Source organism: Aulostomus chinensis, chromosome 17 (genome assembly GCF_037954235.1).
Source record: "Aulostomus chinensis isolate RoL2024-O1b breed Wild chromosome 17, RoL_Achi_v1.0, whole genome shotgun sequence".
NCBI lineage: Eukaryota > Metazoa > Chordata > Actinopteri > Syngnathiformes > Aulostomidae > Aulostomus > Aulostomus chinensis.
Genome location: NC_141336.1, coordinates 17,266,867 through 17,284,609, shown reverse-complemented (window position 1 = coordinate 17,284,609; position 17,743 = coordinate 17,266,867). Strand labels below are relative to the sequence as shown.

General features: G+C 43.1%; 1 long non-coding RNA gene across 1 annotated transcript in view; it reads right to left on the bottom strand.

Moving 5' to 3' along the window:
- Positions 1-2,717: 2,717 nt before the first annotated feature.
- Positions 2,718-17,743, bottom strand: part of LOC147246533 (uncharacterized) — a 35,940-nt gene continuing 20,914 nt past the window's right edge. The window contains exons 2-3 of the long non-coding RNA XR_015109813.1: positions 3,873-4,125; positions 2,718-2,824 (exon numbers count right to left, since the gene is read on the bottom strand). This is a non-coding gene — a long non-coding RNA (uncharacterized LOC147246533). The remainder of the gene's footprint in view (positions 2,825-3,872; positions 4,126-17,743) is intronic.

Below are 17,743 nucleotides of genomic sequence, written 5' to 3'. Positions count from 1 at the left end.
TGTGTGGGGAGGGGGGTGGGGGTGCTGTAGCTGTAACATGCAGAGAACACGTACAAGCTGACCTGAATGGCTCCCGGTATTCTGATTTCCCCCAGGAGCTCCTCTCTGGCCTGTGTTGGTGTTTTAGATTCCAGAGGGAGGCCATTAATGCTCAGCCTGTCGACCTGATCCATATGCATGGCTGGCTGTTCTGTTCTGTTCAGCTTCTGCCTACCTGACTGGTCTGAGAGAAGCCCAAATTGGTTCCTCTCGTCTGTGAAGGCAGAGAGAGAATAGTGGACGTACAAAGGACGAGCGGGGACGGTGAATTATTCAGACCACGCTGGAGCCAAATTTACTTTGAGACCGCTTGGTATGAGTTATCAGGACATGACTGATTACCATGTTGTCATGTCAAACAGGCCAGTTACTCCCCTGACAATAATTTTTTTTTTGGTTTTACAGTAGCAATTATCCCAGCTGTGCTATGTAGTCTTCCTCATCCAACAAGGCTCATAGAGTCACTGCAGCATCTGTACAGCATGTTTAGTCCCTTCTGCTGTACTCTATTTCTCTTTGTCTTCCCAAGTTAAAAATAGTTTGTGAAGTTTAATAGCCGAGCTTCACTCCAAATCAATTTAACTTAAAGGGTCTCTTTGTCTTTCTGATGCTGCTGGAAGAAATTAAAAAAAAAACTCCTAATATTAAAAATTGATAAAGGCAGACCAGAAAATAAAGTGGATGTGAACCGTGCTGTCCAGATATAGCTGCCGGCTCTCATCTTTGAACTACTATTCTCTCACGTCTTGTGAACATTAAGTACTCAGCGTGAACCTAATTTATCTTTGGGAATAAATAGTGAAGTCGAGCTTTTATCACAAAGCATCCTGGCGTATTAGAACAGGGACGGGGTCTCTGCAGGGTGGAGGGAGAGGCAGAAGATAGTCTTTTTTTTTTCTTTTTTTTGAAAGCAAGCAGAACATTAAATTATAAGCCTGTAATTTAGAGGAAGAGAATAAGCATTTATGGAATACGTACTTCATAGTTTCTGTCACTGAGTATCAGAAATGCAGATGTTGCCCATTTTTCATTGCAATTAAGATGTCTCGGTGTAAAATGTACAATGCAAAGTATATTTCAAAGTAAAATGCAGTGATGTTGAGAATAACTTTAGAAAAAACAAGATTTACAATAAATGAGCGGTGTTAAAAATGTATTAAAGTAAACTCGTATCCCCCTTTTGCTGTGATGCATATGTTTTTGTTGCCTAGTGATTGATGACGGTGTGTCGAGATGAAGCGTCAGACAATAAAACAGCAAAAATCTCTTCTTCCTCTTGCCTGATCAAGTGAACCAGTGTCTTCCTCTACTCATATCGTAATGAAGCACCAATTAATTGTGATGAACTAACAGCATTTTGAATGAAAAACACCATTTTTCTTAAATATTTGGACAGTATTTTATTTTATTTCACCAAAATTAGGAATATCATTTAATATTTAAAGTACGTTTCAAGCTCTTGTTCGGAGCAGTCGGTGATGAATTGTGCTCTAGCTCTCATCTGTTATCGGGATTATAAAGATTTAAGATGAAAACGTTCCGAATAATTTTACGTTTTCATTAAAAACAAAAATTTTGAATAATGATCAGTTGTATTAAATGTTTTATCACTTGCTGCATATGTTGATATGACTCAATGAAAATGAAGTGAAATTAAAAACAATACAAAAATCTTTAATCTAATAGAATAATAATCCATACGGGACTCAGTTAGAAACTATAGGTTGTTTCTTCAAATCTTTAGCCGTACCTTCAAATAAATGTGACGATTAGAATGAATTTTCTTTGTGTTTATGATCCAAGCAGACTTTAAGGGAACTGTTTTTCTTCTTCTTCTTCTTCTTCAAATTCATTATTTATCAATTCATATAATTGTCATGAATACAATAATGACAACTCAAGTGGAAAAACAAGTCTCAGTGATTGGCAGAGAGAACGATCAAGGAACAGTTTGCTGATCGCTTGTTGTTGGCTAGCCGTGTAAAACAAATGTTGGCAGACTAGGAAGAGTCCACTGCCTTCTAGTTGCCACTGAGGAAATCCATTTTTAAGACATGTCATTTTTGTTGTATTTAAAAGAAATACTCATTTGTAACTACAGATTTGAAAAAAACAAAACAACCACAACAGTTGAATATGAACATTAAAATTTGCGAGTATAATACCGTTTCTTCAGATCATTATTCCACATACAGTTAAGAGTGATAAAAGAGTGATGATCTCTTGCTGGAGGTGTTGAGTTTTTCCGCCTTCGAGTCTCAAGTGATTTACCCTGTCAGACATTCATTAATGGCAGCTATAAGCCAGAGCGTGTGACGACTACTTGCAGTGGGACAAAGAAAACTACAGTCTCTCTCTCTCTCCTGTCACCTGATTCTCTCCACCACACTTTAATGGGGGTGTATCTGGTGCATTATGTGCTTACGAGGGTGTAACAACGCTGTGTTAGTGCCAGTGTGCAGATGTAGCTGCTGCCTTGCATTCTACATAATGTAATCAAAGTGTTTTCACTGAAACACTGTGTACCCTACTTAGACTTTACTATAGTTTACTGCACATTAAGGCCACAGTAAAGTAAAGTGTTATCTGAAAGTGAAAGCAGGAGCTTTGAGAGCTGTAATACTTCCACACTATCATCCCTGGTTCAAAACAAGGGGATTTATCAGGGATGTCTGTGCCTAGGCTGGGGCTAGGGGGACCAAATTACAGCCCCAGTGTCTGGTTGGAGGCGGAGGAGGAAATAGATGGGTCTAGATATAATGGTGATGGCCCCTGGGTGGTACTCCTGTGAGGGAGAAAGAGGAGATTAGAGTGGAGGTGTGAGCTTTGCAGTAAGATTACATTTTCCCTCTTTTTAATGGATAAGTGCTTCTCTTTTTTTTCCATTTCACTCCCACTACTCTGCTTCTGTTTCACTGTTTCATAGTGTTCAATTTCTCTCTCCCTCTCTGCCCTCCGTCAGCACACATGCACAAAAAACAAACCCTCACACTCATAAGAAAGCATGCACATATGCATGCGCACACACATCTCTTCTCTCTCCCTCTGTCACCCTCTCCCTCTGTCCTCCCTCACTTGATCCTTACACCTACGTGCTACAGATGGTTTCATTTTATAAGAGATAAAACCACATTTGGTGGAACTGATTAAACAGAGGGAACAACATCCCCATCTGCCATTTATTCCAATCTGAAATTGCTTGGGCAGATGCTGACATCTTTGGAGATGATTGATTCACCCCGTCTGGCCAGAGAGGAGTTGAGAGGAGCTGGATCCTCCCTGGGGCTGCAGCTTCCTGCCACCCTGCCATGGCTTCACCACTGTATCACTTCACCAGTGATGGAGGTCCCACCCCTCCTCCTCTCTACCCCATTTTCAGTCTCCAGCAATCTGTTGCAATCAGTACAGTCCCTGATTGGACTTGGGCAGGTGAGCTCTATACACTTTAATCACGGGGCCAGTACATGCCAGATCATTCCCTCTGTATTGGTGTGTGTGACAGTATGGTGGCAGCATGGCTGGGTGATCTGGGTTTGTTTCTGATTCCACTAAAGGGTAGGATCACCCAACTACAAATAAACATTTTTTTTTTTTACCTGTGTATCTATCATGCAGATAGTTTTGGTTGTATTTGCCCAGATTTTGAGATGTCCATCTGTGAGATTTTTCCTCTGCCACAGTAAAATTGAGGTAAATAGAATTTTGTTTATCGCGCTCACAAAATAAATCCCAATTAAAAAAAAATCAACATGTCTTTTCAGATGAGGTCTTCATACTTACATATACACATACTTACATATTTGTTAGTAATCAGTGTGTGATGTTACGCTTACTTCATCAAACCTCCACTCATGGTGGGTTGAGGGTGGTTGGCAGTGGGACCTCAGTGCTGTGGAAGGCCAGCCAAGTTTGAGCATGTGGGTTAGGACTTTTGGATGGGAAGTTCAGGTGGCAACATGACTGACTTTTGGCTCAGTTGGCGGCTGGTCTTGAGCAGGCAAGGGAGGACAACTTTTCTGTGGTTCGTCTGATTTCTCAGGCAGCAGCAGAGATGAGATGAAAAGGCATCCAAGGCAAGTCTAGCAACTAGGAGATGGAAGCAGAGTTGAAGAAGTTGCTCAAGTGTCATGTGGTTGGAACATATCAACCAGGAGGTGCTTATCAAGTTCACAGCAGCTCGGGTTGGAGCGGATGCAGGATGAACATAAGCAAAAGCTAAGGAGATACCAAGCCTTTCTCTTTGAGAACCAGCAGGATGGATGGAAGGCCTGAAACCTGCCAGTGGAAGTTGGCTAAAGGGGCTTCGCAGTGAAGAACCCCTTGGATTCTTGGGGAATCTGGGCTTTGCAGGCTCGGCTAGGAGGCAGCATACCAGTGGTTTTGGATCAAACGGAATCAGGAGCAGCAGCAGCAGCAGCAGCAGCAACGCCGCCAACTGTGTGGCTAGTGAGGATAGTACTAAGATGCTGAACTACTCTCAACCCACTTCTGGCAAGATGTTGTGACACAATTGACAAAACTGAGAGAGGATGGTGAAATGTCAACGCAACTCAGGCAGGCATGGAATGAGATGCCTTGGCGGAAGTATAAAAGGAGAAGACATGTTAACATACATTCTTCCATTGTGTTTGTGGATCCAGGAATCTAGGAGATGCACAGATTCATACTATTATTAGAGGCAATTGTATGTTGAACTAATCTTTCCATTGTAACCCTGACTGACTAGAATTCTGCTGGTAAAGACCTTTGGCTAACACAGACCAGCAATTGTTTCCAGTGATTACCATCAACCTGTCTGATGTACTATAACCTATAATCAAGTAGTCAAAGCTGTTCTCTCATGGATCTGTGCGGGTACTTGAACTGTTGAGTTGTCGCAGTGCTCTCTAACCCAGAGCTAACATGATATAAGAGTCGTATGAAGAGAGAATACCAATGTGTCCCTGATGATTAAATATTCCACTCAACCCTTCATCTAATCAACATTTATAGTGTCCTGCCCGTGGAATTACACTGCCCCTCCACTAAATCGACTCTGCATCATCACTTGTAAACACTCAAGCATTTTAAGATGGAAAACTCTTCCTGCAAAAGTGCCATCAAAGCCAGCGGTGTGTGAGTTGGAGTGTGCGAACAAATGCGCATAGTCTCATAAAAACTGCTGAGCTGGGCTCTTCAATGCAATCAGGCGCCCAGTCTCAGCTCATATACTTGTTTGATGATAACCGAAGATGGAGGGAGAGTGATGGAGCTCTCAGAGGGACCGCGGTGATAATTTAGCTCGGGGAGTGGGTGTGAATTGTGGTGGAGGCGCAGGAGGGTTGGAGGGTGGTAGTGGTGAATCATTAAGGTGGGGGTTGGAGGGATGGAGGGAGAGGGTACGGTCCCTGGTGACTTAGATCCATCAGGCAGCACTACTGTGGCCTCGACTGCAGCATCGACCCGCAGGACTGCAGCCCAAACCTCCCCATTTTTCTTCCTCATCTCCCTCCCTGTTGCACCGTCAGTCTCGCTATTCCTCTATCACTGTGATTCATAGTGGTCTCATCTCATTCTCTCTTTCGCCTCTCCCTCTATCATCAGGCATGTCATTCCACATCAGAGGCCTCATCTCTCCCTCCTCCATGTCTCTCCTAAAGCCTCTTGAAGTATGACTGAGCCTGAGAATGGCAAATGAATTCCCAATCTGAATGCGTACTCTCAGCCTCTCTGCTGCCCTCCATCTCTCGCCTCAGGCAGCTCATTCTACCTCTCTCCCCTCTACCCTCTCCTCCCCCCCACCCCCCACCCATGGCGAACTCAAGGGATTCAGAGTAAATTGCTCACCCGTGGTACAAAAAAAAAAAGACAGAGTGACATAAAAGGAAAGAATTGTTTCAGTTAGATGACTGCCATTTTGCACAACTGTGTGACACCACAAAGTGTGTGCACTCTAAAACCTCACCCGAGACTGCCCTACTTCTTCTCATACAATAATCCATTACCAACAACATCCACGCCTTTTCAAGAGTTTCAGCTCCCCAAGGCTTTGACTTTGGACAGGCAGAGGTTAGACGAAAACAACCTGAAAACAGCCTTATCTCACTACACACGAATGTTTGTTAAGGCTCCCCATTAAGTCTCCCCCCCGAATTTGCATATTAATTGCATTTTGGCTTTACTTCCTCCCCCCACCTTTAAGGCTGCTGTTTATAGGTGCTTTATTTCTTTGAGAAGACACAGACGTCCGCGGGGAGCTCACCTGCAACACAGGACAAGAATTGAATTCCACAGGAAATTGCTTTAACTTGAGTATAATCGAATTTGCACCCACACACACCTTGACTTGAGGACCTGGAGGGCATGCCTGTGTGTGGATATAGATGTACAGTGTGTGAAAATACACAAAACGTCACACGGCGTCAACACAGAAGGAAAGCTTAAAAAAAAAAGACTAAAGAAATCAACACTGCTGCAATATGCAAATTCATATGTTCCCCCTATACCTCACACGTTCCCAACCTTTTTTTTCGGTGAAATGTGTGCGTGCTGCATCAGAGCGTCTTTTATTTTTCTTCTTTTTGCAGCAAATGTTTGAAAAGATGTGAAAGTTTTTAATGACTGGATTGAGTCGAGGAGGGATAAAGGAACAGCTGGAGATTCTGTAATGTAGAGGCTATTCTTATAGGAGAGGTACACTCAAGCTGTCTCATTTGCAGTTTTATCTTTACTTATGATTGAGCATTCTCTTGTCCCTATCTCCAGAACAATGTGACCATATGGAACACATTTGAATATGATGTACTGAATGGCACTATGTATGTGTGATATCACATTATGCAGAGTTGGCCTATTTATTGTTTTCAAAATAACAGTTGCAGTTTGTAGATTATGAGTCACATGGCTTTATTCCACAATCTTGCAGTAATGGTGTGGTATTTAATCAACAATATCAGAAAGTGACAGTGTTTTAGCGGAATTATTTAGATTATTATCCACAAAGAATAACAATGTTTACCACGATCTGTATCTTGAATATAATTATTCATGGGCTGCAACTAAATTCCACCACAGGAGACATATGGTAATGGTCTTTTATTCGACTGAAAATCGAGTAATCTCCACTCAGCCCATCGGAGTAACTCAGTTCCGGTGCATTGATTTCCTTTGTGATGGAGATCGATTTGTGGCCTGTTAGAGCTCAATATGTCACAGTCTCCCTGCAAAAAAGGGTCCACAATACAAAACAGATGCATGATCGTATACTCTGAATATAACAGAGTTGAACCTAGAAGATGTAAATGAAATATTACTAAAAATCACATGCTAGATGTTACAGTGTCTTAAATGTCATTTTAAATGTTAGAAAAGTCAGTGTATTGTGTTAGGATAACACAATACACTGGGGTTTTGAAGTACATGCAAATGTGGCTGTAATCATGTTAAAGAGATAGTCCACTCTAAAATGAAAACTAGGTAAATATCTTCTCACCTGTAAGGTCAACTGAATTGAATGGTGACCAACCCTCAACTTAAGATACAAACAAACTAAACAATAACAGGAAAAAAAAAAAACCCAATAATACAATTAAGTATCTCCAGACTTCTCCTCTGATGTAATCCACGTGTCCTGAAGCCTTGGCATGCCAAGTTTTTTGCCTCCTAAAAAAATGGCATCCCGGCTGGGAGCTACAGATTGGGCTGAAAAAAATGGGGTCAAGGCTGGGAGCTACAGGTGACAGTGGGGCTGAAAAACATGGCATCATGGCTGGAGGGTACAGGCTACCACGAGGTTAAAAACATCGTGTCAGAGACAGTTGGTGATGTGACATGTACTTAGTTCAGTCGGCCCCCCACCTAGGTATTTCAAAACATTTTCCATAGCTCCTGTTAGGCAACTAAACCTGGAAATTGAACTGTGCAAAGTGGAGGAGGAGCCGCGATGTCAAACTCAGTGCTCTGCCAGCTTAAAATCCTTCAAGAAATATGTTACTATTCCTTTAAATTGAAGTCTGCCACTTACCTCTTGATAATTTAATTGGTGTGAGATGCAAACGGTCATCTTTGCCTAGTCTGACTACCACCAGCTGAGGGAGCATACTGCCACCTACAGTTTCGGAGGTGGACGTACTTCTATCATTAAATCGATTCCTCCCTCGTTCTTGTATTCTGGGTCGACCAATTAAACAGCCTGATCGAGCTACAACCATCACAGGATTGCTATTGTAAACCCACTGACTGGCTCTCCATTTGGATGATTATTGATGTGCTGCTATGCAACCGGCCCCAATGCCTCTGCCCTCTCCACTCCAGTGTGAGTAATATGCGAGCAGTAGCCGGGGAGAACGCTGAGTCTCATTATGACTTCCATTGCGGCGGACCACTCCCCAGATCTCCCTATAGCAGCATCATCTCCCTTCACCCACTGGACCACAGCCCCTGAAGGCAGACACACAGACACAGACACACACAGATACACACAGACACACACACACACACACACATGCGCGCGCAAACACAAATTAGACCCTCAGCCTTTCCATTAGGCCATTAGCTGTAGCACGCTTCTCTTCACATGCTTGTCTGACTTCACTGTCTCGTTCATGTTCATGCAGACTGGGCTTGTAGACCCCCACCATCTTGCCTATGAGAGAGAGAGCAAGAGAGAGCGCGTACTCTTTCAGTTTTGGAACATGTATCAAAGAGGAAGGAAAAACAAAGAAATGCACAGGGACCTTGCAGTGTGGTACATATGTTGCAACACCATGCATCTTGATGCAAGTGTGTGTGTGCACACCCGCCCGACTCTGCTTTAAGGAGGTTTCTATGTAATATGTGTGTATAATGTGTTCTAAGGGGTTCAGTAAGCACGCGATGGGACACACAGGGCTGCTCTCCCGCAGATGCAATTAGGCTAAATGGGATTATGCCTATCACATTTCAGACAGGCCAGCCTCACAGCCACCTGGGGAAGAGGGTGATGGGTGGAAGAGGAGGAGGGGTGATGAAGAGGGATAGAGAGGGGAAAGGGGGTGGAGAGGTGAAGAAGATGCAAGGGATGAGAATGCGGTCTCCTAGAGACAGCATCCAATGTAATGCAGACCCTGGCTGAGTGTGCTACTGTCTTCTTAACAACGTTTGGCTTCCTCATTCAGCTTTTTAACAATAAAAGAGAGGTCTTATCAGACGGTTCGATACATTTCAGACTCCATACAGAATGACGAAGGATGTTGCCTTTGATGTGATGCACTTAAGCCTTGCACCCCCTCCGGTATACGGTTAAATGTCAGCATCAACAAAGAGACCGAGGGAGGGGAGGCTGACATTTTCTCACTGGGTGATTGTGCCCATAGATTCTGCTACACATAGACGCTTGAACTGTGTAGTTACAGGGTGAAGGAGAGGATACGGAGGAAGATTTGACCTATTTCATTAACAGGAAAAAAAGCAACTCTATATTGTCTTTTTAGTTCTGACAAAGCTATAATTTCCTTTTTTTATTATTATGTTTAAACTTCTACTCTCAGTGCAACAGTCTTTGTGAACTGGATCTGCCAATTGAATTATCATCTTATAAGTTCTGGTAAGTGACACCAGATCGATGAAGTTGTGATCACGTTGACCTGACTTTGTAACAGGAAAGGCTTAGAGCAGGACACCAAACATACCACAGAGTAAAGGCAGCATCATTTACAAAGAGACAGGACCTGGAGAGCTAAAATTAGTTGTTGTTGTTGTTTAAAGCTGAAAATGGACAGAAAATGGACTCTTTACTTCGTAAAGTTTGTTGAAGCTGGAAATTATGCTCACACATTTGAACCTAATGTGGACAAACGTTGCACCATTCTGAACATTTAGTTTGACTTTTAAAAAAAATGGGGGGGGGGTATTTGAATGTAACATCGTCAAACTTCAGTTGCACAGAATAAACTCTTGCTGCATTATAAAATCAAAATACGGTTCGCCGGTTATTTAAATGATTACTTTGTATAGAAAGTCATTTTTATCATCACATATCATCAAAGCCCACGCAGCTATTTTAAGAAGGAAGCTCCTGTCGGTAAAGTATTAGCAATGCTAGTTATTGTAGGTTAATAGCATCAAGAAACAAGTTCATCCATCCATCCATCCACCCATTTTCTTCCTTAACAGGAATAAGCGGGGGGGGGGGGGGCTGGAGCCTATCCTAGGGTCTACGGGCGAAAGGCAGGGTTCACCCTGGACGGGTCACCAGTCCATCACAGGGCCAACACATATAGACAGACAAGCATTCACACTCACAGTCACACCTACAGTCAATTTAGAGTATCAATCAGCCTTGTCCCCTCTTGATGTCTTTGGACTGTGGGAGGAAGCTGGAGTACCAGAGAGAACCCACACAGGAACAGGGAGAACATGGAGACTCCACACAGAAAGACCCTGTGATGGAGCCTGGACTCGAACCCAGAGCCTTCTTGCTGTGAGGGGACAGTGCTGACCACTGCACCACCGTGCAGCCCAAGAAACAAGTTGTAACTCCAAAAAACATTTGTCAAAGTAAGTAGGGATTTAGTTTGAATAATACCAGCTTGTCTATGTACAGCTATGAACGGTTATATAATTCATGCATATAACACTGTTAAACAAAAGAAAGTACTGATGCTGGTTGTTAGTTGGTTGTAGTGAGAAAACAAATTGTGTTTATTCTTACTTATACATTTTTGTGGGCTGTCTTCCTTGTGAATTTGTCTGATTCAGTACATTTATATAATATGCATCTTGACACAACATTAGGGAGTAGGCGAGTCTGGTTTCCCACCTTTAGTGAATGCTCCGACTGTCTCTGCTTCTGTCAGTAATGGAGGCTCGTAGGGCTGAAGGCTGTAATCAAACAACTTCCTTCTCTTGTCAACTGTATCATGTCGTTGAGCTGTGAGATATTTGGACCAACAGTGACCCTTCCTGACCCACATGCACCTCCCCTGCAGGAGTAAAGCCGAGCAGGTCACGGTGCTGCTGTCCTCCCAATCTCTCGCTCTTCTCTCCCACATTAATCAAAACAAGGATGTGGTGGTTCCCAGCTCACCTCCGAGTCCCCCTGGTGCCAGCTGTGTTTGGGACGGGCCTTGTTGGCCTGCCTGCCTCTAATCACACACTGTCATTGTTCCCTCTGCCTTGTAAACACTAAGCCTGCTACAGCTGATCAAATCCTGGCTCACATACGCCTCGCATGCACAGATGTAGAGACCTGCGCAAACATGCATGTCCGTATACATTCTCACGGACACAAAATGCTCACATTCTTGCAATCTAATGTGGTTTTATTGTATTTTGTGCTCTGTGAGTGTGTGTTTGTGTGTGTGTGTGTGTGTGTGTGTGTGTGTGGCCTGTATAGTTTATTACACATGCAAGTTAAATGAATTCAGACACATCTGTGTTGGTTCCCTTGGAGAAAGATTCTTTATGAGAAACCCATGTGGATTCGAAGAGTAAAGCTTCTGCATTTGTCATTGCAAGCAAATAACTGTCTGGGTACGACTGGACATCTCTTAATGATGAGAAATTAAATGTTCACAGTGGACCCCTCCTGAACCTCATGAACATAGGGGGGCGGGTAGAGAACTGACTGGGGGTGGGGGGGGGGTGGGGGGGGAGGTAAACTGGAGGGCTATGAAAGGATACAGCCCATTAATTATTGAATTTGCTGACGTTATGACAAATGGCGTTGTCCTAGCCCTCGCTGGTGCCCGTGACTTTTACAAGGCCAGCTGGACCAAGTCTCAGCATTTTTTACTATTAAAGCTCATATGCAGGTTTCTTATCTCTGCTGTGTTTTTTTTTTCCCTCAGGCCAGTTTACTGTATAATCTCAGCCCGCCAGAAATTTAGCATAAGTTAGATTCTGCGATATAGCTAAAAGATAAAACCTATGGCGGTAGAGATGATTTGATACCACTTTACAGTCTCCCCTTATAAAAGATTAATTAGAGGTTGTGAGACTGTTATTAATTGTATTGTAAACTTGTCATAAATGACTAATAATCTTATTTTCCATCGATCAGTTTGGGGTCACTATTCAGCAAGATGAAGCTATCCTATCACATCTTGCTACCTAGATAGAAAAAAAATGCAGTAGTACAGTGTACTTTCATCTCGCCAAATAGTGACCACACTTTCAAATATTTAACTTAACAATTTTCTCATTGCTATCGCGAATAAAACGTCTCTCCGCAATATCATTTGGTCACGCGGGCCGACATTAGATCAAGTATCTGTAGTAAAGTACCTCTGATGCTGGAAGTGAAATCCTCCGCGAGAGCACCTATGCAGGCTGGCTGTTTTAGGACTGAGAGGGAACTGAGTGAGGGTGCATGTAGGTGAGATCGTAAGCTAGCCAGTGTGGGAGTCACTTACACCTCCGTGATGTTGAGAGGTTTTTTTTTTTTTTTTCCATTTTTTCTGTGTGAGGCCAGCAGAGAAAGAAAGGCAACAGTGTGCTGTGTTTGCACTGTGTGGGCCGGCCTCCCGCTCCTGACGTGTATGTGGTCAACAGTGCCCTAAAGAGGCATCCACTATAAATTGTGGCTTTAAATCCCCCGTGGCTCCGGAGTGTACACAAACCTTGCACGCTCTCCAATGGCCCTCCCACCCATGCTGTGAAACGGTAAATAGAATTTAATGAGGCTATTGTGAGCAAATTCTCATCATTTTGTTGTATCTTACAAACCAATCTTCAAAAATCTCAAGTGCACTTGGTGCAAAAAGTTAGTTAAACTGTAAAACACAGCAGGACAGAGAGAGAAAGCAAATGTCTGATAGCTGAATACAAATAAGCCCATTTCCAGCCTTTCACCTGAAGTAACAACCCCAATCTTCGTCTTTATCACCGTTTTCTTCCTTATCTCGCAAAACCCTGTGGAATTAGGCTTTGCTTAAATGAAGCTAATTTAAATGGCCTAAACAACACGGGTGCCACATTCTGAATAACGACACCTTTTATGTGCGACACTTACGACCGACCGAACTGTTGCCAGAATAATGTGGCCATTTTATGAGTCAAGTGTACGCTGAGGAGTCACAGAGGGCACTCCTGTTGTATTCGTCTCCTGCGGTTGTCAGAATAGAGTGACTGTGAGGGGAGCCGGGTGTCTGCAGGCCTTATTCTGTGCTCCGTCATTAATGGCTATCCCTGTAGATACAGCCTGCTGCCAGCTGCTGCTTTGACCCTCTGAAAAAGAAGCTAGCAATTAGACTTTGCACTTAAAACAAGGTGAGTCAGGACCTTTTAATGGTGCACTATTTCAGCGCTCCCACACATATGGCTGCTTAGTTTTGTTTTTTTTTTCACTGCTCCAAAGAGCTCTGCAGCACCGAGGCGTGGAAGTTCTACGTCCCAATAACACTGTTAGTGGGTGGCTCGGTAATGGTGCAGAATGTGTCCTGCAGAAGAAGCTTTTTTTTTTTTTTTTTTTGTGGAACTGAATGTGATCTGCACATTAACTTTCCATTGGAAGTTAATAGCGTCTGTAAACCAACTGGTTGTACCTTCTTTTTTTCCTTCCTCAACACACAAGTTTAATTTTTTGCAACCTGTGCTTAATATAAAACCATAAGAGAACGCAGTGATAGGAAAATGCTACAGCTAAAATTATGTACAAGAGCTCCCGTCCTGCTGCAGCTGCATCTTAGTGCTATATTGGCTCCTGAATGTTTTCCACGATCCAGCAGGGGTAACTTTGTAATTCTGTCCTGCTCCTGACCTCAGACCCTGATAAGATGGAGGGGAGAGGCCGCCTGTGTTTAGGCTACTACACCTTGTTTCCTTGAGACTTATTTGCCAACCTTGAGTCTATATGATGCTGAACACGCTGTCATACGTGCTCCTTCTTCCTCACCGAGACCTAAACACAAATATACACATGCAGCATGAAAAGGGCTACACGAGCATGGAAAGGAAATTATTTACCGTTTCAAAAATAGAATGGTGTGGGCTGAAATAAGGGGGATAATTTTCCTGCTATTTTTTTGCTATGTTTAGAGATAATTGTACAAATTTAGACACTTACATCTTTCTATTTGCAACTGTTTTTCTCCCCTAATATTCTGTTATGTTTTTAGATCCGTGGTTCATAGTTCTTCCACCAAACAAATATTTTTTTGGGGGGGGGGGGGGTTTAAGGAGTGGAAAAGAAGCCTGGTGTTGTTTTATCTACATATTTAAATGAATGCCAGGTTCTTGCTGTAAATTTTTATTCCTTGGACCACACCGGACAGATGCACAGTCATCCGTACCCTGTGACAGATGTAAAAGCTATTGGCTGAGCAGTCAGACTAGCATCTGAGGAGGGGTTATACGCTCATGATGAATGACAGCCTTCACCCTGGCCAGTCTAAATAGATTATTTTGGCTGCATCCTACCCCGGCCAGATGCCAATGTGTAAAATAGACCAAATATTTTTAAAAAAAACCAACATACAGTCACCTGCTTTATGCTGCTTACTCACTGCAATCTGCTGTTGAAATGTATTTTGGATAAACCCTTTTTTCTCAGGCAGCAATTTCCTATTTCTATACTATTATATGCAGCTAATATTGTTGTATATTTGAATTTAGGACACTGTGCATTGGTGCATACTGTAAACTTGTACCTCTGGCTCTCTAAGAGATAAAGACCATCCACTGTGCTGTAAAAAAACAACACATAAATATTCATTAATCTGTTCTGGTTGGGTGAATCTGAAGAACTGTCAAGCGTCAAATGTAAAGGTCATGGTTTGCTTGCTGTAAGGCAAAAATTCTAGAGACTATGGTTAGGGCACTATTTGAATAAACTATGCAAGGAATTACAAGAAGTAACCTTCAGGGGTAAACACGCCCCCTTCCCTCACCGGGGAATAGCTTCCATAATGAATGCATTCAAACCAACTTCGCCATGCTGGATCAGACTGGAGATGTCACACAGATCATGATAGATAGTGAACTGCTGAGCACTTTTTATTGAGCACTTTTAGGGGTTCTTGTTTCTAAAAGTTATTGTTACGCATAAGTCATAAAGTTGTATATTCATTTTAGAATTTGCCTCCATTGAATGTATTTCTGTAGTAATTGAATACACAATAGAATTTTGAACAAAGTGCCTCTGTTCCGACCCCCCGCCTCTTTCTGCGCATCATGACAGCCAAGCAGAATGTGGCAGGTGGGGGTCCTTCAGGCAGACCGTGGGGTGACCTTGCCACTTCTGCTTTTCGAGACGTTTTGGTGGGTAACACAAGGCCGGGTCCCAGAAATGTGCTATACTGATCTATAGACAGGCCTGGTGAACAGAGGGCTAGCACCAGCCCCAACCTCATAGTCATGGCAGCAGATGCCACATGGCTGCCCCACAGCCTTCAGCCGCCGAGCAGACGTAGGCGAGCGCCAGCCGGGTCACCAAAGCCCATGTCCATGTCATGCACAGAGAGGGCCTTCTCAGCAGGCAGGCAGGCAGCTTGCCGTCCTCTCCTGTCCCCCTTTCTTGGTGGCGGAGCTGTAACAGCTCGTTTGCACGTGCTTTGTGTAGATTAAAGCAAGTGGCTGTCAGGGATAATTAAAAGTAATAGTGCTTAGCGCTTTTTGGATTAGTGTCCTAGACAGCGATACTACTGTCTATGTGAGTGTTTGTTTATGTTTCCTGTGTGTGTTTGACTATATACATCTTCACAGTATGTGTAGATGTATACTTTTCAAATGGAAGTGTGCCTCGTAGTGGTGAGAACTAAAGATAATGTGTCTTTTATAACTACGTGTGGGTGGATGTGTGTGCGCACACGGTGTACGCAGACAAACACAATTGTGCGTGCGTGTGACAGAGAGCAGCAAACCCGAGTCCTCTCATCCCATTAAATCTGTTCTTCAATCACCTAAATGGTCGCTCGGGCAAAGTTAATTGCAAATGTGCACGTAAAACGCATAACAAAGACAGACTAATTAATGCATACGTAACAAAAAAAAAAAAAAAGATACCCACGATGCACAATTGATATGGTTTTGCATTGTCGTTTCAACCATTAATTTCCATTCCCACAACAAAATATACCAACACTGAGCTCTCCTTGAGAAGTTTTCATACAGAAACAAGTTTGTGGAATTTACAATTACAGGCTGATTTTTGTATTTTTTTCAACAGCGACCCTTGCCTTCCATCAGCTGTCCATGAATTGTTGATTTCTAAGATTTTGTTGAATATTTGGATTCCAGAGACCTCAGGAAAAATAATAGAAGAAGGACGTAGGAGTGTAAAAGAATCCAGTCTAATATGAATTCACGCCAAAATACAATGTAGCTGAAGTATTTGCTTGGAGGGAAAAGGGGGCACAGGATACGATGGCATTATGATGTTACGTTATGTTTATCTCATAAATGCACACGGATGCTTCATTTAGCAATACCTACTATCGCTCCCACCAATTGGACTCTATTATGTAAATTAAGAGATTAATCAGAAAATATGTCCACATTTGAATATCTAAAATACCTTTTCCCACAATAGACTCATTTGACCCGGGCTTGTTTTTATATGTCTTGAAGAATCATTTTTATCACTATTGATATGTGTTGTTTTTACTTCTGTTAGGACCCGTGGTGTTTTGCTGGATGTGTTTTTCTCCATCTTAAAAGCCCTACTGTGAAATGAAAGTGCCCACTCTGATGGAATAAGAGGTGACAAAATTATTATTTGGACTTGCTGCTGTAATAGCGTGATGAATTATGGCACATTACTTCAGGGGACATTGCTTTAGGAAATGTTGTAAGACGCCCATGGGACGAGCAGTCATCAATCACTCATGGTGTGGTTGGGGGTGTTGTGGTGGCCCTGAGGACTTGGGTCTGCATAGCAGCCAGTAATCTAAATGGTGACACTGAGCTCCAAGGCCCCCATGGGGCTGCCCGCACTGTCGCCTGCAAAGAAAACAGATCAGGGGAAAGGGATCAAGGTTTACTTTCTCCCTTTTCTAGGTCATTAGTTATTATGTAAAATATCAACGTCCTTGGCTGCTGCATGGGATACCCCCCCCCCCCCCCCCCCCAATTGACAGATCTCATTATAAGATAAACGTGACAAAGATAGCTCATAATGCTTCAGAGAAATGTAACACCATTAGCGGGTCATTGTCACTGTTCTAATGTGTCCTTTTAAGCCGCTTAGTGAACTGGTGTTGAAGTGTGATACAGGGATTAACCTATCAGAGAGTTGCTGCGGAGGAGTTGAGCTGCCATTGATGGAAATTTTTGGACGTGTGGTGATATCTTCCCAGGCGCTAAGCAGAGTCATGGTGGAGGATGATTCCTAAACACACATTCATAGGTTTCTGGGATATTGGGATGATGTCTGGAGGGTATAGGCATGAACTGGGGGTGGCTTATACGTACCAGGCTGAGTTAGAGGACGGCATGTCAACTTCCCCCACACCAGCCCTGTGGGATGAGCTGTGCGAGGTCACGGACCTCTGCCTCAGTCTGCATACTGTAGGTGTGCTGTCCAAGCATCTGGACGAGCCTTGGTAAGACTGATAGCTAGGTGGCTTAACTCAACGTTCACCACAGATGTGTGGTTCTTTCAGTTTGTGTTTTAGTCATGCTTATCCAGTCAGTCTTTATCCGGTGGTCTTCAGAGTTCGCTGTGTTAACAAACGGTGGTGGTCAAAGGTATGACAAGGAGTCTCCAGTCTGCATGGCCATTTTTATGTATGTTTGTATGTCTTGGCGT